This window comes from Salvelinus namaycush, chromosome 12 (genome assembly GCF_016432855.1).
Source record: "Salvelinus namaycush isolate Seneca chromosome 12, SaNama_1.0, whole genome shotgun sequence".
Classification (NCBI taxonomy): domain Eukaryota; kingdom Metazoa; phylum Chordata; class Actinopteri; order Salmoniformes; family Salmonidae; genus Salvelinus; species Salvelinus namaycush.
Genome location: NC_052318.1, coordinates 25,571,434 through 25,594,696, shown reverse-complemented (window position 1 = coordinate 25,594,696; position 23,263 = coordinate 25,571,434). Strand labels below are relative to the sequence as shown.

The following is a 23,263-nucleotide window of genomic DNA, read 5'->3' as shown; positions in this document are numbered from 1 at the left end:
GAGTCAAGTCTGAGGCTGTATTCATCCTAAGATAGATGTTCCCTCTCTGCCCTCGTATACATATCCACTCCTTTCAGTTCTGTCAGGAGGAGTGAACGAGGGTAAAATAGGGATTTTCCCTGAATGAAATGCAGCCTCAGAGCTTTTTAACTTATGTAGCCTGCAAACAATCTTTGTGTGCCTGTTGGATTGAGTCTAAATTAACATGTGCTGCCCTCTACAGGAGCTGTCGAGGCAAGGACATGGCCAACATCACAGGCATAGCAGAGGGAAGGACATGTCCACTTCCTGGCAGCAGGAGAGGGTGGCGAGGGCAAGGAGAATGGGTGCCCGCCGCGGCCCAACGCCGGCCAGCGCAGAAGAAGCGCCGGCGTCTCAACGACCTGGACAGCGACAGCACTATGGAGGAGGAAGAGAGCGAGGACGAGTTCCGTCTCAGTGACAGGTAGGTTCATTAGGAAAGTGGGAGGTAGGGTTCATTAGGAAAGTGGGAGGTAGGGTTCATTAGGAAAGTGGGAGGTAGGTTCATTAGGAAAGTGGGAGGTAGGTTCATTAGGAAAGTGGGAGGTAGGTCATTAGGAAAGTGGGAGGTAGGTTCATTAGGAAAGTGGGAGTAGGTTCATTAGGAAAGTGGGAGGTAGGTCATAGGTATATTTAGGAAAGTGGGAGGTAGGTTCATTAGGAAAGTGGGAGGTAGGTCATTAGGAAAGTGGGAGGTAGGTTCATTAGGAAAGTGGGAGGTAGGTTCATTAGGAAAGTGGGAGGTAGGTTCATTAGGAAAGTGGGAGGTAGGTTCATTAGGAAAGTGGGAGGTAGGTTCATTAGGAAAGTGGGAGGTAGGTTCATTAGGAAAGTGGGAGGTAGGGTTCTAGGAAAGTGGGAGGTAGGGTTCATTAGGAAAGTGGGAGGTAGGGTTCATTAGGAAAGTGGGAGGTAGGGTTATTAGGAAAGTGGGAGGTAGGGTTCATTAGGAAAGTGGGAGGTAGGGTTCATTAGGAAGTGGAGGTAGGGTTCATTAGGAAAGTGGGAGGTAGGGTTCATTAGGAAAGTGGGAGGTAGGGTTCATTAGGAAAGTGGGAGGTAGGTTCATTAGGAAAGTGGGAGGTAGGGTTCATTAGGAAAGTGGGAGGTAGGGTTCATTAGGAAAGTGGGAGGTAGGGTTTAGAAGGGAGGTAGCATTAGGAAAGTGGGAGGTAGGGTTCATTAGGAAAGGGGAGGTAGGGTTCATTAGGAAGTGGAGTAGGTCTTAGAAGTGAGGTAGGGTTCATTAGGAAAGTGGGAGGTAGGTTCATTAGGAAAGTGGGAGGTAGGTTCATTAGGAAAGTGGGAGGTAGGTGTTCATGAATCAGAACAGGGAGGTTGTGTCCATAAGGCACCAAATGGAAGACAACGGACTGAACGGAGGGACTACCTAGACTTTTTTGTTTTCCACTGCAAAATGTTTTTAAACATTTCCCATTGTGTGCCATAATGAACACAAGCCATGGTTCCACAATTGATGGCTATTACAGCCACAAAGGTGTGACACAAAGGGGTGTTGAATTAATTTGTCACTCATTCTTCTGTTTTTTTCTCTCTCTCCACTGCACATTTTTTCATGTAGTACGGAGGAAGAGGAGTTTGTGGCGTCGGACAAGAGCGATGCAGAGAGCGAAGTGGCAGTCGACTCCAATGACGACAGCGACTTCGGCAGCACACAACGCAGAACCGCCAGGACAAGGAGGCGGCCAAACGTCAGAGGAGCACTCAGCCGCGACGGCGCCGCAGACCACGAAGGTACTCAGACGATGAAGAGGAGACTAGTGAGGAAGAAATGGGTATGTTGGCATCGTCATTTCCTCTGTGGTTTGAAAGGACATTACACTCCAGAATCAAACTTTGTTAGATGTTTTCAGATCTCAAAATGGTCTTCTTTTGGGACAAGTCCAGGCCATCTGTTTTGTTGATTCAGCTTTATGCCGTAATCCAAAATTAATTGAAAAGGTCCTGATTTGTGGCACTTATCAGTTCCTTTCATTGGAGTTGAGGCCTTCAGTACGCTGGTTAGACACAGCCAATTGTGTGGGATGTGGATCCATCTTTTGATTTTAAGGTCTGAAAACTTCTGTGTGATTTTGTAATTGTCCTTTAAAAACCTATAGGTATGTGATGTGGCTCTCTTTCTGTGTTGACCTGTGTAACTAGTGTCGGAGGGCTCAGTGAGTTCAGCGATAGTGACCTGGACTGTAGCCGACGCGATCCCGCCGGAGTCAGACGACGAAGCAGGTCAACTACTGCGAGTCGTCCGGAGACTCTGACGGCTCTAAGGCCAACACAAACCGCGACAAAGTCAAACCGTGGCAGCGCCTCGCCAGTTCTGACAGCGAAGGTCAGGCAGACATTTTTTTTCTAAACGCGTGCCTTTTCCTCACCGACCCCGCCATAAGCATAGGTTCTCTGTAGGATGTAGTAAACTGTAGTTAGTTGGCTATATTTTTATTTATTTAACGTGTCCTCACTTGCCGTCACTTAACTGATATTAACAATATGGTTTTATCTAACGTCCATGGTTTCCATGTACCTGGTTCTTTCAGCGAGCTCCTCCAGAGGCTCGGACGACAGCGAGAGGAGAGGACTAGGTTAAAGAGGAGGGCCGACTCATCCGAGAAAGAGTCCCAGCAGCACCGCAGACGACTTTCACTGAAACGCGGCGAGCCTCTGAGGAGGACGATGACGACCACGATTCCGATGAATCATCGGAGGGAGAACGTCCTGTCCGCAAGCGTGTGAACCGCATCGACTCGGACGACTCTGACAAGAGGAGAAGGAGACGAAAGAAAACAGGGAAGAGGAGGAAGGGGGGGTGCTGGGGAAGGGAGCCAGCCCGTTGGACTACAGCCTGGTGGAGCTGCATCCCCCACCAACGGACAGAGTCCCATCAAGGCCCTAGAGGGCCTGGCTCACATTGGGCCCCAAAAACCTGTGGCCACAGCTGTCGCCATAGCGCCCAATGGACTGGAGTTGGCACCACAGATGATGATGAGGATGACCTGCTGGGGGTCACAGACCTGGTGGACTTTGTCTGCAACAGTGATATGTTGTAAAACTCAAGTTGTACGTTTGTTCTTTTCTGTAGTATTTTGTTAATGTTTTGTTCCTGTCTTATTATAAAAAGGTTTTATTCATCCTCCTTGTCCCCCCCCCCCATTAGTATGACGCCATCCATCATATGAACTGGAATCTACGGGGGGGGGAGAAATTCATTGTCTTCACAACTTTCGTAGTGTGATGTACAGTCATTGAGAGCACTAACTCCGAAGGTTGTTAAGTGGCACGTTACTTTGCATTGTCTTATCCTCTGTAATCGGTCACCGATGGACATGTGGGTCAGATACTTGACCGTAAATGACACACAAATCAACCTACCTGTTTCTCCAGCCAACTTCCAGGGTTGTCTACTCAGGGGTCATCCACTACCCCCACATACAAAGAGTCCATCTCCAAATTCTTGGTTGTGTTCATTAGGCCCCAAACGACAGAAAACAGACAAACCGTGAGGGACTACCTTGCCTTGTCCATTTTTAAGAAATGCACATTTTCCATTGTGTGACCTAATGAACATGACCCATGACTTCCTATTCTCCTGAGAGGCACCTCTCAGTGTTCCTGCCTGGGAAAGAGGACATTTTATTGTATGACATTAATTAATTGTTTGTTGGTAGGATGTAGATGTGTATTGTTGTTCAACATTTTATGAGAATAGATGTCAGGGGTCAAACTGCATTCCATTTACGACTTAAATGAACTAGTTTTGTGGATCAACTGCTGGAAACCAATCGTTGTTTTTATCCCCTGCTCTTTACCCAAACTTTAAATATGAATGTCTTTCACTTTTTTGATATTTGAATTCCACATTTTAATCCTCACATCGATCAAACTATTTATTCTTGTTTTTGATGTGTTCAATTCGTCAGTTGTTTGATAAGCTAAACCATTACACAGGTTTCCCACTTTCTTTTATAGACCATTTACAACAAGCACTGGATGAAAAAGCATGAGCATAACAGTTTACGTCAGCATTCCCTTAGGAAAACGGGACACAGAACCATCATCATCATGCTAGAAACAACTTTTTTAACTGACAGACTGACAGACCAGACCCACAACCGATCCCATACTTTCTAGAAAATACAATCTCCAAAAGAGTGTTTTTCTCATGGATTTGGTTAATTGTTTTTACCCAAAGTATTGAACTGCAGCCTATATCCCGTTTTTATTTTTATCAAACGTTCCCATCAAGTGGTATTTTAACCGTTTTAATTATTGTTACAAAACACTATCAAGGCAGCTAGTCCTCAGTGCATCACGCCAAATTACAGGTGTCATTTAATCAACATTAAAATCTGTAACTACCACCACATTGACAAGACTTTCCTTTAAATGGAGGTTTGAGTGTATTTAATGTCACCAACTAGAGTAGACCAACCCTGATCTTCTCACCTCTGTGTGCACATGTTTCTAAAAACGAGTTTAGTTTTTGTGTACGTATAAATATAATTTTAGTGTGTGCTGCCAACACTATCATGGATAAATGCCCATGTTTTAGTCTTTTTTATATGCAAATATTCAAAGGGATTTGTTATGTACAGAATTTGCCAACTTTCTCTGTTCCTCTCAATAACCATGTCAGCATTTTAACCATTATTTACGTACGTTGTGTTTTTATAATGTATTTCTTTGTATATCAAATCATCCACTTATTGTTTTCCTCCTTAGCAAACCAAGTGGCATACTGTTTCCTATGTACCTTCTTGTCGATACTGTGTGTAGGTTCAAAACCTTGAAGTAAAGGTACTTACTGAGTATACACCTAACTACCTGTCGTTGTTCATCAAGACTATTATTTTGAAATATTATTTTTTTAATAAAAAAAAATGCCCTGGTCTTTCGGAACCCTCTGCCACCTCCAGTGTTGATTGTAGAGAACACTACCCGCTCTAGTCTTCCCTCTACATCTTACTGCATCAACTGGAGACTAAATAAATGTCTCAGATCTCAGAAAGCCTATCCTTTGTCTGTTCAAATATGAGCTCATTTTGGTTTTAGGGTTCCATTTTGAGGTCAGGTTAAATCACTGCCTTTCTGGGCCTATGTTCAAAAAGTTTCTCAGAGTAGGACTGCTGTCCATATATTATTCATAATGATCTAAAAGGCAACTGATCCTATATCAGCACTCCTACTCTAAGACTGTGAATACAGGCTTTGGCCTTGAATCAAAAGAAGATTATGGATAAACGGCATGCTGGATGGGAAATGGTCCAGACCATAAATTGACCTCTAATGTTAGTGTGTATATCTAGTTTTTGCTGTAATGTATATTTAGAGGCATTTTCTTTTATCATGGAAATAAATATATTTGGCAATTATTTGATTGCATCTGTTTATAATAGTTTTCCTTGTAGAGGGGTTGTGATATTGGCCACCTTTTGTAATGAATCATTGGATATCTGGCAGTTTGTTGGATGTTATTTTGTTATTTGCAGATGCGTTGGCCACCTTAAGGATTACGAGGTTCAATAGCCACAGACCTCTAAACTCTTTTGCTCAGCAGTGTTCTTGTGTCTTGCTACTGAACAAGAGAGCATGAACCAACCACTGGAGGCACGGACTACACGGCAGGAATGAGGTTGTGTTCAGTAAGCATAAATGGTAGAAAACAGAGTGAAATGGGGAGGTACTAACTGAACTTGTCCAATATGAAGCCCTTGTTTTAATTTTCAGTTGTGCCCCAATGAACATGACCCTGGACACAAAGGTGGCCATCGTCAGAATCATGGGAAAAGTTCAAGATAAGCGCTCTAATTAAGAAATGAAGCCTGTTTGTAAATTTGTCTTTGTAAAAAAAAGTGTTGGATGTGTTCATCACCGATGGTAAACTTCTTATTAGTCTTGGTTAATCACACAATGTTTTTAATACTTCAAAGTGTGAAGGAAGATTTCCGAGGTAATAAAAATCATTTCTGAGCTGCCTGCAATGCACTCAACTAACGTGATAATATTGACTACAGTTACGCACCATTAGTTGGACTGCCCCAAAGCTTCTACTGGCAGTTGCATTGTGGGAATCAGAGCAAATAACTAGGTTAGTTTACCATTGTTTTTGGATGAAAAAATGTATGATTTCTGATGTAATGTTCTCAAGAGATTACGTTTATCACCTGTATTTCATGAGTATGACATGGTGGACCTACTTCATTTTAAATGACAAATCTGTTGGAGCAAATGATCATATAAAGGTAGGAGTACACTAGTTTGGAGGGGCAGTCTGACACACAGGCAGTCCTCTGCAGGGGGAAGTTGGTGCCAATGATTCAAAAGTGTTCATTATTATTGTTTATTACATGTAGAATTGAAGACTGGGGAGACAACTATACTGTAGGTCTGGTATATCAACATGAGCTTATAGATTGGTTTTCTATGTTTTGTCTGTTACTCTTCAATAACTTTTTGTTAACTTTACTCTATTTTCTTTCATATTAATACGATCTTGTACATTTGTCATAATAAAAAGCTTTTTTAAAGAAGGAATGGTAGGCCTACTTGTTTTCTGTCTCTTGAAAAGGGGAGAGGACAGCATGATGGTGTGAAATATTGATACAATCAGCTTTCTGACTAATGCAGGCATATCCACTTGAGAACCGTGCTTCTACATCTGCATTGCTTGCTGTTTGAGGTTTTAGGCTGGGTTTCTGTACAGCACTTTGAGATATCAGCTGATGTAAGAAGGGCTTTATAAATACATTTGATTTGAGAACATCTGGAGGAAGTGTTGAGGGGGCATGTTTCCTTAAAGATGCATTCATGGAAGTTTAGTTGCTTTAGTTTTCTCCAGAAAGTTGACGTGTGTGGTTGCTGTATGGTTTATTTACACGTCTAACTCATGAAAACAATATTTTAGGTCGTTTTTTTTGTTGCTATCGATGTAGAGAGGTGTGCCCCTTTCTGTCAAATTAGGGCATTTCTGGAAAATACTTGTCTATTTTAGGTGGATTTTTGGCTCAAGAGCACCCCTAGTCGTTATTAAAGTTCCGTATGGTTTATTTGCGAGTTTGTTTTGCATGGTCGGGTGCCCCGGGTGGATTGGAGACGTCATTTACGTACCAATGGAATGGTCTACATACAAACTCCGCATACCCGGAGCACTGGGCCTTTTAAAACGAACTCGCCCACTTTATAAACAACCAAATTACAGCGCTCAGAGGATAAATCGGCTGCTCCGCCCAAATCTCAATTAGATTACGCTCCGCCAACTACAGAAACTGGTGTGGAAAGCAGTTCGTTTGGAGTAAAACAACCATCGGAAAGGGGTCTGAAAAAGACTTTCAGAACACAGCAAGGCAACTAAAGGAGCGCAGTGTCATTCTCGTAACCGAATTGTCCAGGTAACCTCAAAATTCTCCGGAAATATACATCTTTGTTTATAAATCTGCAGATAGGTGGAAACTATCCTATCAACAAGTTTAATTCACTCCAGGCGGGTGTGAGGACAGGGAAGCCACGATGGTGAATCTGAAAAACGTATCTCCTCCAAGTGAAGGAATACGGTGCAATCAAGGTGAAATCACCGCTGTTTGGAATGGTGAAGGGCTGGGACCAGGGCTCTGTAATTGCAGAAACGTGAGTGTTTCCAGATTACTTATCAAGAAACTGCGCGTTTTGATTGAAATCGACTAGTATGTGTTTGACAAAGGCCTTTACTCATATTGGCTACCTAAAGTGCGTAAAATGTATTTTTAATTACATTTTTGTCTAATCTCTCTCAGATGTGTATCATGGTTCGATGGGTCTGGAATGGGGTTTTCTTTGAAATACCCGTCAATCAGCCTCCATGCAATCTCACGCGACTTACTGCGTACCCAGGAGAGCACCTGTACGTCATGGTCAACACCAAACTCAACGGTAAGGTTCCTCCAAAGATACTTTGTCTTTCTCTCAATTCCAGTGTATTCAGAATAGTCTCACTTTCCGAGGTGCAATGAGCCATACCATTATGAAAAGTTGAGCCTGTACATAGACCTAATTATTGTATACAATTATGCTCGAAAACGTTGCTTCGACATAAGCGGGTTTTCACAGTCGGGTGCATGCCAAGACAGACGGCATTGCCTACATTTTGTACACACAATAAGGGTGTATTCATTTATTCTGATTCCGTGTCGCAACAAACCGTTAAATTACAAAACGTTTTACTTTTGGAGTAAAGAGTTTCTCTAAGACAAATTCAGAAGGCCTCAGTTTCTTTCTCTTTGGTTCCCAACGTTAACGTAACCAGTTCCATTGCACACGATTTGCAACTTAATTTGACTAATGCCTTTCATTAAAAAATGAAAATAAAAGCAACCCTCAAAAACAGCCCAAATGACATAAGCATTTATTTATTGTTCACCATAATAACTAATGATTCACACTGGCATGCCTCCTGTCCTGCCTGGTCTCAGACTAGACGTAGCATAGTAAACGTGAACCCGGGATAACTCCATTAGTTGGTATGGTTACGTAAAACAGATTAGTTACTTAATGCAGAATCAAAAGTAGGGTGATGGGTGGGCATATAAAGCAAACGCCTAGCAACCCAAGTTGCGAATTCAAATCTTATCACGGACAACTTAGCATTAACTTAAAACTCCTAAACTAACAATAAAGCCTAGTAATGTGTAAAATATTTACATGTAGCAAGTTAACATATCATATGAAATGGCGCTGGACAACCACAAATTAATACATACCATACTAAATCGAGTTCCTCGGATTTACATCAAGAATAATAGAAAATACTCTTGAGACCAGGTGTCTGTCAGGAACAGCCCCCATTCATCCCACCATACTCACCCGCTGCTGAATGGCCTGTTTTTAACCCCTAGAGAGGCTCATTGTCATATTGCGGATGGGCGAGCTGCCAGTCACGGTTGCTCGGACATCCGATGCTCTTGAGAGCTTATTTACAGCTGAGTTGCTACAGAGACTAAACAATAAGCAGTGTTTTTTGCTTTATGTCTCAGGTCATCGCAAGGTCATTATAGACTTCACTTGCTCGCTTATGCCTATTCGTTGTGCCAATTGTTGTATTGTCGAAGAACTGCAAGTAAGCATTCTGTTGGACTGTGTATACCATGTGTATCCTGTACATACGACTAACAAAATGTGGAACTTTAAATTAAACTTAATTTTATTAATGCCGTTAACTCTGATTGTAGTGCTCTTAGATTCATAAGCCGCTTGGCCACCTTCCATCTTTCCTACCAAAAAGTGTGTTTTAAATGAAATAAAATATTGTTCCATTTGCACGTTGGACACTTGCTTGTATAGGTAGTGTAAGATCAAAATGAAAGTATTTTTTTTTCTTTGAGTTAAGCTTTGTGGGGCTTTTATGGAAAGAGCTGACATCCTTTGGGAGAGGAGGGTTGTCCTTAACCCAAGTTCTAGACCAAGGTCTAGCTCTGGTCTAGTTCTATTACATATACCCACCTTGCGGTGCCTGTTTGGGAACACTTTTCCCAAGTCCGAAGGTGTATCTGTATACAGTTCTGATTGAAAAGTTGTCTTGTGCATTGCCGAGTAGGCAAGACTTGTCTGACATCTCATTACCCAGGAATGTTACACGAATACTGCAGTTTAACACGGCAAGATGTGTAGAGCAACATGGCATTATTGAGTAAATGTCATGAATCAAGCCCCTTACTCAGTTAATTTCAGAAATTTAAATAGTTAAACATTAAAGTTATCCTTTTTAGATAAAACAATACTAAATATATTCACTTGTCACCAATAACTGATTTGAAATACCGTTTTGCAGTGGTCAACAGTATCCTCAACGGACCTTCTTGGGTTGCACCATGGTGTAGCTGGGGACAGCTATTTTCTGTCTTCCTCTGGGTACATTGACTTCAATACAACCCTTGGAGGCTCATGTTTCTCAACCCCTTAAATAGACTTAAACAGTAATTATGACGACTTCCGAGGATGTTGCCCAACCTCAGCTCTTGCAGTATGAACTGACATGTTGTCCATCCAATTAATGGATCAGAGAATGAATTTAGCAGAGGTGTGGACTCGAGTCACAATGATTGCAACTCGACTTTAACACCAGTGACTTGACTTGACTTGAGCCTTATGACTCGACCTGACTTGATGCCCAAATATGAAAAATGATGCTATTAAAAAGTGTGCAGCGCATCAACTGCATTTAACGGATTACAGTTTGAATGGACAGCAGCCAATCAAATGTGTCCAGCTGAGAAAAAGTTGGGCGTGGCAGTGCAGAGGAACGTCGGCGGGTGAATTCAGATGGAGCCCTTGGAAAGATGATACCCAAAGATATAAAGACGACGCTGTATCAACAAAAAACATATTGCAACTTGCAAAACATGCGGAGAAATTACAGACGGAGGCGCAACAATTTAACTTTGTTCGACATTTGAAGCTGACCAAAGAACGGTAAGTCGTGGCATCTAGCCGACAGCTATATATTTTATAACTTTACTAGTGTATCATGTAGGGTAACGTTAAATCAATGAGCCTCCAGTCAGTCAGTGCGGGTAACGTGATCATTGCACCCAAGATTGCGCTACAACTGGCTAGGCAGTTGGTAGCCTAAATCCTGCCTGATGTTACTGCTGTTCCAAAAACCATTGACCTACTGTACACACACAGAGAGAGTGTGTGTGTGTGTGTGTGAAGTGGGCGATTGTGTACAAGCCTACATCGCCCGATTGCTCATGGCTTCCCATGTATTTCCATGGAAATATGTTTATTTGGAAATGAATAAATGTATAGATATTTTTAAAAGCAATCATGATTTGCGTAAATGTAATATACTAACTATTACTCTTGTTAAAATTATGTATTACATTTGGTGAAGAGCACATTATGACTTGTTTAGGACTCGAAACTCAAAGTTTAGGACTTGGGATTTGCCTTGGGACTTGAGACTTACTTGTGACTTGTAAAACTATGACTTGGTCCCACCTCTGGAATATAGTACTGAAAGAATAAGCTAGTCTAGCTAGCTAGCCCTGTTCACCCAGGACTGCGCGGCAACGCATGACTCCAGCACCACCATCAAGTTTACTGACGATGGTGGTAGGCCTGATCACTGGCGAGAGACCACCTACAGGGAGGAGGTTAGTGACCTGACAGTGTGGTGCCAGGACATCAAGCTCTCCCTCAACATCAGTGAGACCAAGGAGCTGATCGGGACTACAGGAAACGGTGGCAGCACGTCCACCATCGACAGGGCTACAGTGGAAGTGGGTCAAGAGCTTCAAGTTCCTTAGTGTCCAAATCACTAAGGACTCGCATGCGATTTTGCACTCTATGCACACTTGCAGAACTCTACACACTCACTGACTCAACCACAAACATGCACACACATGTATACTGACTATGCGCACACACACTCGCATAAAATCTTAATTTACATTGCTGCTACTGTTTCAAATATCCTGATGCCTAGTCACCTTACCCATATACACACCTTTGGTCATGTAGTGTATATGGACACTTGCTCTTTGAACATCTCATTCCAAAATCATGGGCATTAATATGGAGTTGGTCTCCCCCCCCCCCCCCCCCCTTGCTGCTATACCAGCCTCCCTCTTCTGGGAAGGCTTTCCACTAGATGTTTGAACATTGCTGCGTGGACTTGCTTCCATTCAGCCACGAGCATTAGTGAGGTCGGGCACTGATGTTGGGTGATTAGGCCTGGCTCGCAGTCAGCGTTCCAATTAATCTCCAAGGTTTGATGGGGTTGAGGTCAGGGCTTTGTGCAGGCAAGCCGAGTTCTTCCACACCGTTCCCGACAAACCATTTCTGTATGGACATCCTTTTGTGCACAGGGGCATTGTCATGCTGAAACAGGGAAGGGTCTCCACAAAGTCGGAAGCACAGAATTGTCTAGAATGTCATTGTATGCTGTAGTGTTAAGATTTCCCTTCAATGGAATTAAGGGGCCTAGCCTGAACCATATAAAAACAGCCTCTCAACTAAACTTTAGTTGCACTGTACGTTCTGCTGGCATCCGCAAAACCCAGATTCGTCCGTTGGACTGCCAGATGGTAAAGCGTCATTCATCACGCTAGAGAACACGGTTCCACTGCTCTGTGTGTGTGGGAGAATACACTCACCAGTAGCCCTAGTTGCATATGCAGGTGTGCCATAATGTGAGTGTCGAGATTGCAACAGAGCTCTGTTCCACTTCTGACTCTATAGCTGTGTTTACACTGGCAGCCCAACTCTGATCTTTTGCCCAATTTTTAGTAGCAAAAGATCTGTCTGATTGGTCAAAGACAAATTAAGTGATATAAATCGAATTGGGCTCCCTGTGTAAACAGACTAACAAGTCTTCTCTCTATTTTCCCCCCCCCCCCCAGATAAGTGTGCGGAGGAAGAGGATAATGAGAGTACTGATGATGACTGCAACGCGGATTCCATAAGTCCGTTACAGAGATCCGTTTTGTGCCCAGTGATAAGGCTACCTGTAAGTGGGAACTGTGGAATACCATTCATGCATACTTCACCCTATTGTGAGCTGTAATAGATATTCTTCAGGCCTGAGCTAAATTTGAAAAATGAACCTCAAAGGAATGTTACTTAGATTGGACCAAATTGAGGTCCCTTTTACAGCTGTAAATCTACGGTTTGGGGAAAGGGTTGGTTTGGACAACTTTCCAAAATACTTTGAGTTTTTTTTCCACCCTCCAGGAGCCCATGTTCTCAGCCATCTCTGAATGCCAGGCCCTGCACCCTGACCCTGAAGACTCCGACTCTGACTTTGAGGGAGATGAGTACGATGTTGAAGAAGCTGGTGAGTGAGCACCATGACCATGTTCAGTATTCATTAGGGCACACAAACAGAATGTTTTGCAACGGGGAACAAATTAACCTTCCCATTGGACAAGTCCAGTAGTCCTCCCTGCTTTAGTCTTCCTGCTGTTTGGCGACTAATGAACACAACCCATCTTTCTTGCCTACAAATTAACTTATTTCTTGACATCTAGACTTGGATGTTTCATGTCCAAATGTCCTCAGTGCACCTCCTCGACACCTTGACAACTGTTCTGTGATCAGTATAAGGATGCACATTAATTTGTCTCATTCAGGTTGTTGGACTATGTCAGTGCTAAAAGAATAATTAAAGTTGGCTAACTTTCACCAAAGTATATATCTGGTGTATGATGCCATGCCTTAACGCATAAAGTAACTGTACCCCCCAAATTTTTATTTTATTTTTTACTTTATTTGAAAACCACAATACTTTACAGTCCCACAGAATACTTTAATTGGGGTGCCCAATGTCAACTATATGTGGACATTTGACTAACCTTTCGGTCTCCTGTCTCCCCACCCACAGAACAGGGTCAGATAGACCCGCCCACATTTTACAACTTTGAGGAGGGTCTGTCCCAGCTCACCCTGGAGGGCCAGGCCACCCTGGAAAGACTGGAGGGGATGCTGGCCGACTCTGCATCCCAGAAACACCACTGCATGCGGGTCAGGCCCGAGGACACCCCAACGGGATGCTGCAATGGTATAAGCTTGAAATGCATTAGAATGTGGTCTGCATTCTTTGTATAGTACATGGGTCATGTTCATTAGGGCATGCAATGGAAAAAGAAAATGAGTCCAAGTTGAACCTCACCATTTCAGTCTTTCTGTTTGGTGCCTAATGAACACCCTTGATTTGGGTAACAGTAGGTCCTAGGGGGTGGACATTTTGTGGTAGGACTGGAAAAATGCAAGATACTCTGATGAAGATGCATGAAACATCAGCGACCACACTCAGACATTAGATTATTGAAGGGAATCAATTTGATGTCCTGAACCTCCTGCCAGGGTTTTACTTAAACAGTACTAAGCACCCCATCAGTAGGCTAGCCTCGAATTCCAAACTGAATAACGCTACGTTTCACTATTGTTTGAAGTAGCCCTTATGTTACTGAATGGATTCATTTCGGTATCAACAAATGCTGCAAAAAGTACAGAGGTGAAAATGCACAAAATGAACAGTAATATTTGGTTTGTCTAGTCAGCTGGACAGTTTTGTCCAACTTTTGATCTATTAATTTCCCAATAATCTTGACTGTTCGCTTTCAATTTCTACCATGGTTATGCATATGCTTTTCATATTTCTACTGTAAGACATTTTAATTGAGTGTTGTCCATGATTAGGCCATTCTCATGAGTGTTAAGGGTTAAGAAACGCAGCAAATTCAGCTGTTTAAGGCTGTTCAGCAGTCCAGTAGAAATAAAATGTAAGCTAAAGCACTAGACACAAGTAAACCTATTAATGTACAGTGCATTGGAAAGTATTCAGACCCCTTGATCTTTTTCACATTTTGTTACGTACAGCCTTATCTAAAACTGATTAAATAGTTTTTTTCCACCTCAATCTACACACAATACCCCATAATGACAAAGCAACAAGTTTGACATTTTTGCACATAAAATAAAAAACTTATCACATTTACATAAGTATTCAGACCCTTTACTCAGTACTTTGTTGAAGCACTTTGGCAGAGATTACAGCCTCGAGTCTTCTTGGGTATGACGCTACAAGCTTGGCACACGTATTTGGGGAGTTTCTCCCATTCTCTCTGTAGATCCTCTCAAGCTCTGTCAAGTTGGATGGAGAGTGTCGCTACACAGCTATTTTCAGGTCTCTCCTCCAGAGATGTTAGATCGGGTTTAAGTCTGGGCTCTGGCTGGGCCACTCAAGGACATTCAGGACTTGTCCCGAAGCCACTCCGCGTTGTTTTGGCATGTGCTTAGGGTCGTTGTCCTGTTGGAAGGTGAACCTTCGCCCAGTCTGAGGTCCTGAGTGCTCTGGAGCAGGTTTTCATCAAGTATTCTCTGTACTTTGCTCCGTTCATCTTCCCCTCGAGCCTTACTAGTCTCCCAGTTCTCTCCCTGAAAAACATCCCCACTGCATGATGCTGCCACCACATTGCTTACCGTAGGGATGGTGCCGGTTTCCTCCAGATGTGGCGCTGGCATTCAAGCCAAAGAGTAAACTCGTTTCATCAGACCAGAGAACTTGTTTCTCATGGTCTGAGAGTCCTTTAGTAGGTGCCTTTTGGCAAACTCCAAGAGGGCTGTCATGTGCCTTTAACTGAAGAGTGGCTTCTGTCTGGCCACTCTACCATAAAGGCCTGATTGGTGGAATGCTGCAGAGATGGTTGTCCTTCTGGAAGGTTCTACCATCTCCACAGAGCAACTCTGGAGCTGTTAGTGACCATCGGATTCTTGGTTACCTCCTGCCAAGGGCCTTCTCCCCAATTGCTCAGTTTGTCTAGGGGACCAGCTTAGGAAGAGTCTTGGTGGTTCCAAACATCTTCCATGGATGCCACTGTGTTCTTGAAGCCTCAATCTGCAGCCAATTCTTTTTTGTTGGTATCTTTCCCCAGATCTGTGCCTTGACACAATCCTGTCACGGAGCTCTAGGGATAATTCCTTCAAACTCATGGCTTGCTCTGACATGCACTGTCAACTGTGGGACCTAATGTAGAGAGGGGTGCCTTTTCAAATCATGTCCAATCAATTGAATTTACCACAGGTGGACTCCGATCACGTTGTAGAAACTCAAGGACGATCAATGAAACAGGATGCACCTGAGCTCAATTTCAAGTCTTATAGCAAAGGGTCTGAATACTTATGGAAATGTTTTTACTTCTAAACCTGTTTTCGCTTTGTCATTATGGGGTATTGTATGTACAGTTGAAGTCGGAAGTTTACATACACCTTAGCCAAATGCATTTAAACTCAGTTTTTCACAATTCCTGACATTTAATTCTAGTAAAAATAACCTGTCTTAGGTCAGTTAGGAATACCACTTTATTTTAAGACTGTGAAATGTCAGAATAATAGGAGAGAATTATTATTAGAACAAGTTCTCATAACAACTGTGACCTGCCAAGATAAAGCAAAGCAGGCGACAACAACACAGTTACACAAACAAACGTACAGACAATAACACAATAGAAAAGAAAAATAGACAAATCTATTTACAGTGCTTGCAGATGTAGGGAGGTAGGCAATAAATAGGTAATGGAGGTGAAAAAAAACAGTTTAGCATTAATACTGGAGTGATAGATGTGCAAGTAGAGATACTGTTGTGCAAGAGGGTAAGTAATAATATGGGGATGAGGTAGTTGGGTGTGCTATTTACAGATTGGTGTGTACAGTGATCGGTAAGCTGCTCTGACAGCTGATGCTTAAAGTTAAGGGGAGATATGACTCCAGCTACAGAGATTTTTGCAATTCGTTCCAGTAATTGGCAGCAGAGAACTGAAAGGAAAGGCGGCCAAAGGAAGTGTGGCTTTGGGGATGACCAGTGCAATATACAGTTGAAGTTGGACGTTTACATACACTTAGCCAAATACAGTTAAACTCAGTTTTTCACAATTCCTTACATTTAATCCTTGTAAAAAGTCCCTGTTTAGGTCTGTTAGGATCACCACTTTATTTTAAGAAGGTGAAATGTGAGAATAACAGTAAAGGGAATTATTTATTTCAGCTTTTATTTCTTCATCACATTCCCAGTGGGTCAGAAGTTTACATGCACTCAATTAGTATTTGGTAGCATTGCCTTTAATGTTGAACTTGGGTCAAACGGTTCGGGTAGCCATCTACAAGCTTCCACAATAAGTTGGGTGAGTTTTGGCCTATCCTCCTGACAGAGCTCGTGTAACTGAGTCAAGTTTGTAGGCATCCCGCTCGCACACGCTTTTTCAGTTCTGCCCACAAATTTTCTGTAGGATTGAGGTCAGGGCTTTGTAATGGCCGCTCCAATAATTTTACTTTTATCCTTAAGCCATTTTGCCACAACTTTGGAAGTATGCTTGGGGTCATTGTCCATTTGGAAGACCCAATTGCGACCAAGCTATAACTTCCTGACTGATGTTGCTTCAATATTTTCCATCCTCATGATGCCATCTATTTTGTGAAGTGCACCACTCCCTCCTGCAGCAAAGCAGCCCCACAACATGATGCTGCCACCCCCGTGCTTCACGGTTGGGATGGTGTTCTTCGGCTTGCAAGCCTCCCACTTTTTAACGATGGTCATTATGGCCAAACAGTTCTATTTTTGTTTCATCAGACCAGAGGACATTTCTCCAAAAAGTACAATCTTTGTCCCCATGTGCAGTTGAAAACGTAGTCTTGCTTTTTTTATGGCGGTTTTGTAGCAGTGGCTTCTTCCTGCTGAGCGCCTTTCAGGTTGTCGAAATAGGACTCGTTTTCCTGTGGATATAGATACGTTTGTACCTGTTTCCTCCAGCATCTTCACAAGGTCCTTCGCTGTTGTTCTGGGGTTGACTTGTGCTTTTGCACCAAGTATGTTCACTCTAGGAGACAGAAGCGTCTCCTTCCTGAGCGGTATGGCGGCTGCGTGGTCCCATGGTGTTTATATTTGCATACTATTGTTTGCACAGATGATGTGGTACCTTCAGGTATTTGGAAATTGCTCCCAAGGATGAACCAGACTTGTGGAGGTCTACAATATTTTTTCCTGAGGTCTGGCTGATTTCTTTGGGTTTTCCTATGATGTCAAGCAAAGAGGACTGAGTTTGAAGGTAGGCTTGAAATAAATCCACAGGTACACTGTGAATTGACTATCAGGAGCTTCTAAATCATTACATTTTCTGGAATATTCCAAGCTGTTTTAAAGGGAGAGTCAACTTAGTGTATGTAAACATCTGACCCACTGGAATTGTCGTACAGTGAAGTAATCTCTAAACAACTGTTGGAAAAAATTACTTGTCATGCACAAAGTAGATGTCCTAACCGACTTGCCAAAACTATAGTTTAACAAGAAATTTGTGGAGTGGTTGAAACACTTAGGTTGAAGTCATTAAAACTAGTTTGTGAACTTCTGACTTCAACTGTAGATTGAAGATTTAAAAAATCTATTTTAGAATAAGGCTGTAACAAAACATGGGAAAAGTCTAGGGGTCTGAATACTGTCCGACTGCTGTATGATGTTAGAAGGAAATGCATAGTCTGTGTTTCATTTGAACTATACTGGATTATTACCACCCAAATCCTTTTAGGTCAAGGGACATATAAAGTGTTGTCTTTTTTTGAGGGTCTTATTTATTAGGGGACGCAGCAGAAAGCTCTTTAAAATGTTTGCAATGGAAATTGGTGTATAAGTTGTCTCCCTGTTTGTCAGTTTTCTGTTTGGTGCTGAATGAATACCACCCACGGTATGCTTTAGGAGATTTAGCTCAGATTGAGCGGCACACCACCAGCAGATGGCCCAAGTGGAAGCAATCAAGCAGACTTCCGACAGTCACCACCTTTTGTGGTGACGTTTCCACTAGTTACAGATCTAGAATCAGCTTCCACTCCCCTAATCTTATCCTTTAGTGAAGGAAATGCAAAATGGATCCAAGATCATGTAGGGGCAACTTCACCCTTCACCACATTAGACATGTTGACACCTAAGTCAAACTTTATTGGTCATGTACACATATTTAGCAGATGGTATTGTGGGTGTAGCGAAATGCTTGTTCCTAGCTCAAACAGTGCAGTAGTATCTAAAAAATGTTGAGTGAGGTTGTTTTCCTGACACCACTCTCCCAGGGCCCTCGCCTCCTCCCTGTAGCCTGTCTCATTGTTGGTAATCAGGCCTACTACGTTGTCATCGGAAAAGATCTGCAAAATCTGTTATCTGAGTTGGAGGTGTGCGTGCCCACGCAGTCAAGGTGAACAGGGAGTACAGGAGGGGCTTAGCGCACACACCCTTATGGGGCCCCTGTGTTGCGGATCAACAAAGTGGAGGTGTCCGTAAACACTCCAGCCCGCTTGTCTGTGCATGCTCTGAGGACGTAGCTACAGATGCCGTCTGGGCTGGCAGCCTTGCGAGGGTTAACGCGCATAATTGTCTTACTCAATGGCTACGGAGAAGGAGAGCCACAGTCCTGCGTCGGTGGCTCTGTGTTATCCTCAAAAGCGGGCGACGGTGTTAGCTTGTCGGTTTTCCCTTGTAGTCCGTGGTTGTCTGTAGACCCTCACATCTTGTCTGAGCCATTGAATTGCGACTCTACTTTGTCTCTGTACTGACCTTTTTGCGTGTTTGATTGCCTTATGTAGGGAAAAACTACACTGTTTGTATTCGGCCATATTCCCAGTCACCTTGCCATGGTTAAATGCGGTGGTTCGCGCTTTCAGTTTTATGCAACTGCTGCCATCTATCCACGGTTTCTGAGTTGGGTAGGTTTAAGTCACAGTGGGTACAACATCTCCTATAAACTTCCTGTTGAGCTCAACCATATCATTGACGTGATTCTCAGAGGCTACCCAGAAAACTATCCCAGTCCGCGTGATCAAAATCTTGAAGCATGAATTCCAATTGATCAGACCAGTGTTGAATAGACCTTAGCTGGGTACTTCCTGTTTGAGTTTCTGCTAATAGGAAGGGAAGAGCAAAATGGAGTCGCTCAGATTTGCAGAAGGGAGGGTGCGGGAAGGCTGTAGGCATTTTGAAAAGTTGAGTAGCAGTGGTCCAATGTTTTACCGGAGCGGTAATACAGTCAATTTGTTGGTAGAACTTCAGTAACGTTTCCTGAAATTTGCTTTGATATGTGGTTTTCATAAAGTCCAGTGAAGTTCCTTGAGGGCCGTTGTGGTATTGGCTTGAGGGGGAAACATACACAGGCTGTGACTAACCAAAGATAATTATCTTTGAGGTAATATGGTCAGCATTTGAGGTATTCTTGGTCGGGGGAACTAAAGGACTTGAGTTCCTGTAGTTATCACAATCGCACCATGAGTAGTTAATGATGAAACATAACCCCTGCTCTTCCCAGAGAGATTTATTCCTGTCTCCTGATGTACTGAGAAACACAGCTGGCTGTATGGACAGTATATCCCGATAGAGCCATGTTTCCGTGAAACCGAGTATGTTACAATCCCTGATGTCTCTCTGGAAGCAGGTGCTCGTCTACTTTATCCAGAGGCTGAACAATGGTGGTAATATACTCGGAAGCAGTGGATGGTGTGCATGCCTCGTGAGTCGGACCAGAAGTCCACTCTGAATTCGTCTTCTCGCCGGCGGTGTTTTGGAGCAGCCTCTGGAATAAGTTAAATTGCCTTGGGGGGGGCGGGGGGTACGAACAAATGATCCAATCTGGGAAAATCATAATGCTGGTGAGGTATCCGCTGCTCTGATATCCAAAAGTAATTTATGGCTGTATGTAATAACACAATTCTGGGCTAATAATGTAAGAATAAACCCAAACTAAATAATGCAAAGTTGCTTAGGAGCAGAAACTGCCATATCTGTCGTCGCCATCTTACATTACATGCCAGCATAGCACATTCCATTCCATTTCGGTCGGGGTGTATGTCATGTATATGCTACAGCGAATGTCCTATATAGGTTTATGAGTTGTGACTGAGGTGTTTGAAACGGATGGCGGAGTGCACTTGTTGCATGCATTCCATAAATTCTATAGGTCAATGCTGCTGGTTCCACAAAGCTTTGCTTTGCTACGCTGCTGCCTGGCTTTTCTGAATCAGAGTGCAATTGACACCCGACCTTTTTGTTCTGGGACCATAGGGTAGCTAGTGTGTATCCCCAGCCTATTCTTGATTATTTCCACTTATTTGAACTATTCCAGTTCTAGCATGGCTGATCTGATACCATGAACTGGTCAACTAATCGTCAAGCCTTTGATTAGTTAGCCCTTACCAAACGAACTGCTTAACTGAATGAACAGCGACAAAGTGAAATATGAGTATTTATTCAAATAGTTTTGGTCATAGCCTCATCTCTGGAATTATCCTTGGAGCCGGATGGTATGATTGCAGGTAGCTAGCCCAATGGGGGAAAACTTCCATCAATTACCCCATGTGGGCTAGCTACCTGCAATCATATCTCCGGCTCCAAGGATTAATCCAGAGATGAGGCTAGACCAAAACTATTTTGAATAAATACTCATATTTCACTTTGTCGCGTTTCATGTCAGTTAAGCATTCGTTTGAAGTAAAGGCTAACTAATCAAAGGCTTGAGACGATTAGTTGACCAGTCTGGTATACAGAGCACCATGCTAGAACTGGAATAGTTCAAATAAGTGGAATATAATCAAGAATAGGTGGGGATCCACTAGCTACCCTATGGTCAAGAACAAAAGGTCGGGTGTAATTGCACTCTGATTCAGAAAAAGCTAGGCCAGCAGCGTAGCAAAGCAAAAGCTTTGGTGGAACCAGCAGCATTGACCTATAGAATTTATGGAATGCATCAACAAGTGAATCCGCCATCCTGTCTCAAACACCTCAGTCACAACTCATAAACCTATTATAGGACATCGCTGTAGTCTATACATGACACGACAACCCCGACCGAAATGGACTGGATGCTAGTGCTCGGCATGTATGTAAGAGGGCGACGACAGATATGCAGTTCTGCTCCTAGCAACTTGCATTATTAGTTTGGGGTATTCTTACATGATTAGCCCAGAATTGTTGTTATTACATACAGCCATAAATTACTTTTGGATATCAGAGCAGCGTAACCTCACCAGTCATTATGGATTTTCCCAGATTGGATCATTTGTTCGTTACCCCCGCCCCCCCCCAAGGCAATTTAACTTATTCCAGGACGAGCTTCTCCAAAACCACCGGGGGCCGGCGGAGAAGACGTATTCAGAAGTGACTTCTGGTTCCGACTCCGAGGCATGCACCACCATCCACGCTTCCGAGTTATATTACTCACATTGTCAGCCTCTGGATATAAAGTAGACGAGCGACCTGCTTCCAGAGAGACTCAGGGATTGTAACATACTCGTTTCACGGAAACATGGCTCCTATCGGGATATACTCTCCATACAGACAGCGTGGTTCTCAGTACATCACGTAGAACATGAATAAACTCTCCCTGGGAAGAAGGCAGGGGTTGTATGTTTCATCATTAACATTCTGGTGCGATTGTGATAACATACGGAACTCAAGTCCTTTAGTTCCCCCGACAATAATTCTCAAATTGCTTGCCATATACCTCACAAGATAATTATCTTTGGTTCGTCACAGCCGTGTATGTTTCCCCTAAGCAATACCACAAGGCCCTCAGGAACTTCACTGGACATTTTATGAAAACCACATATCAAAGGCAAAATTTCAGGAAACTTACTGAAAGTTCTACCACAAATTGACTGTTATTACTCGCTCGGTAAAACATTGGAACCACCTGCTACTCAACTTTTCAAAATGCCTACAAGGCCTTCCCGCACCCTCCTTCTGCAAATCTAGCGAATCCCATTTTCTCTTCCCTTCCTAAGCAGGAAACTCAAACAGGAAGTACCCATGCTAAGGTCTATTCAACACTGGTCTGATCAATGGAATTCATGCTTGCAAGATTTGATCACGCGGAACTGGGATATGTATCGGTAGCCTCTGAGAATCACGTCAATGAATATGTTAGCTCAACAGGAAGTTTTATAAGATGTTTGTACCCACTGTGACTTCAAAACCTACCCAACTCAGACACGGTGATAGTATGGCAGCATTGCATTAAACACTGAAAGCGCGAACCACCCGCATTTAACATGGCAAGGTGATGGGATATGGCCGAATACAAACAGTGTAGTTTTCCCTACATAGAATCAAACACGCAAAAAAGGTCAGTACAGAGACAAAGTTGAGGTCGTCAATCAATGGCTCAGCAAAATGTGAGGGTCTACAGACAACCACGGACTACAAAGGAGAAACCGGACAAGCTAAACACCGCGCCCGCTTTGAGGATAACAACGAGCCACCGACGCCAGGACTGTGGGCTCTCCTTCTCCCGTAGGCCATTGAGTAAACAATTAGCGCGAACCCTCGCAGGCTGCCAGCCGCAGACGGCATCGCTGAAGCTACGTCCTCAGAGCATGCACAGACAAGCGGGGCTGGAGTTTTACGGACACCTCCCACTTTTGTTGATCCGCAACCACAGGGGCCCCATAAGGGTGTGTGCGCTAAGCCCCATCCTCTTACTCCCTGTTCACTCTTTTGACTGCGTGGCACGCACCAACCTCAACTCAGATACATTTGTCAGATCTTTTCCGATGACAACAGTATAGGCCTGATTACCAACAATGAACAGGCTATCAAGGGGAGGCGAGGGCACCTGGGAGAGTGGTCAGGAAAAAACCTCACTCAACATTTTTTAGATACTACTGCACTGTTTGAGTAGAACAAGCATTTTCGCTTACACCCACAATAACATCTGCTAAATATGTGTACATG

At 43.2% G+C, this 23,263-nt stretch overlaps 1 protein-coding gene and 1 pseudogene across 1 annotated transcript in view; one reads left to right on the top strand and one right to left on the bottom strand.

Moving 5' to 3' along the window:
• The window catches only part of LOC120057042 (arginine--tRNA ligase, cytoplasmic-like), a 211,084-nt gene that overhangs the window by 162,027 nt on the left and 25,794 nt on the right, over nt 1–23,263 (bottom strand).
• Nucleotides 7,540–23,263, top strand: part of LOC120056697 — a 32,391-nt pseudogene continuing 16,667 nt past the window's right edge.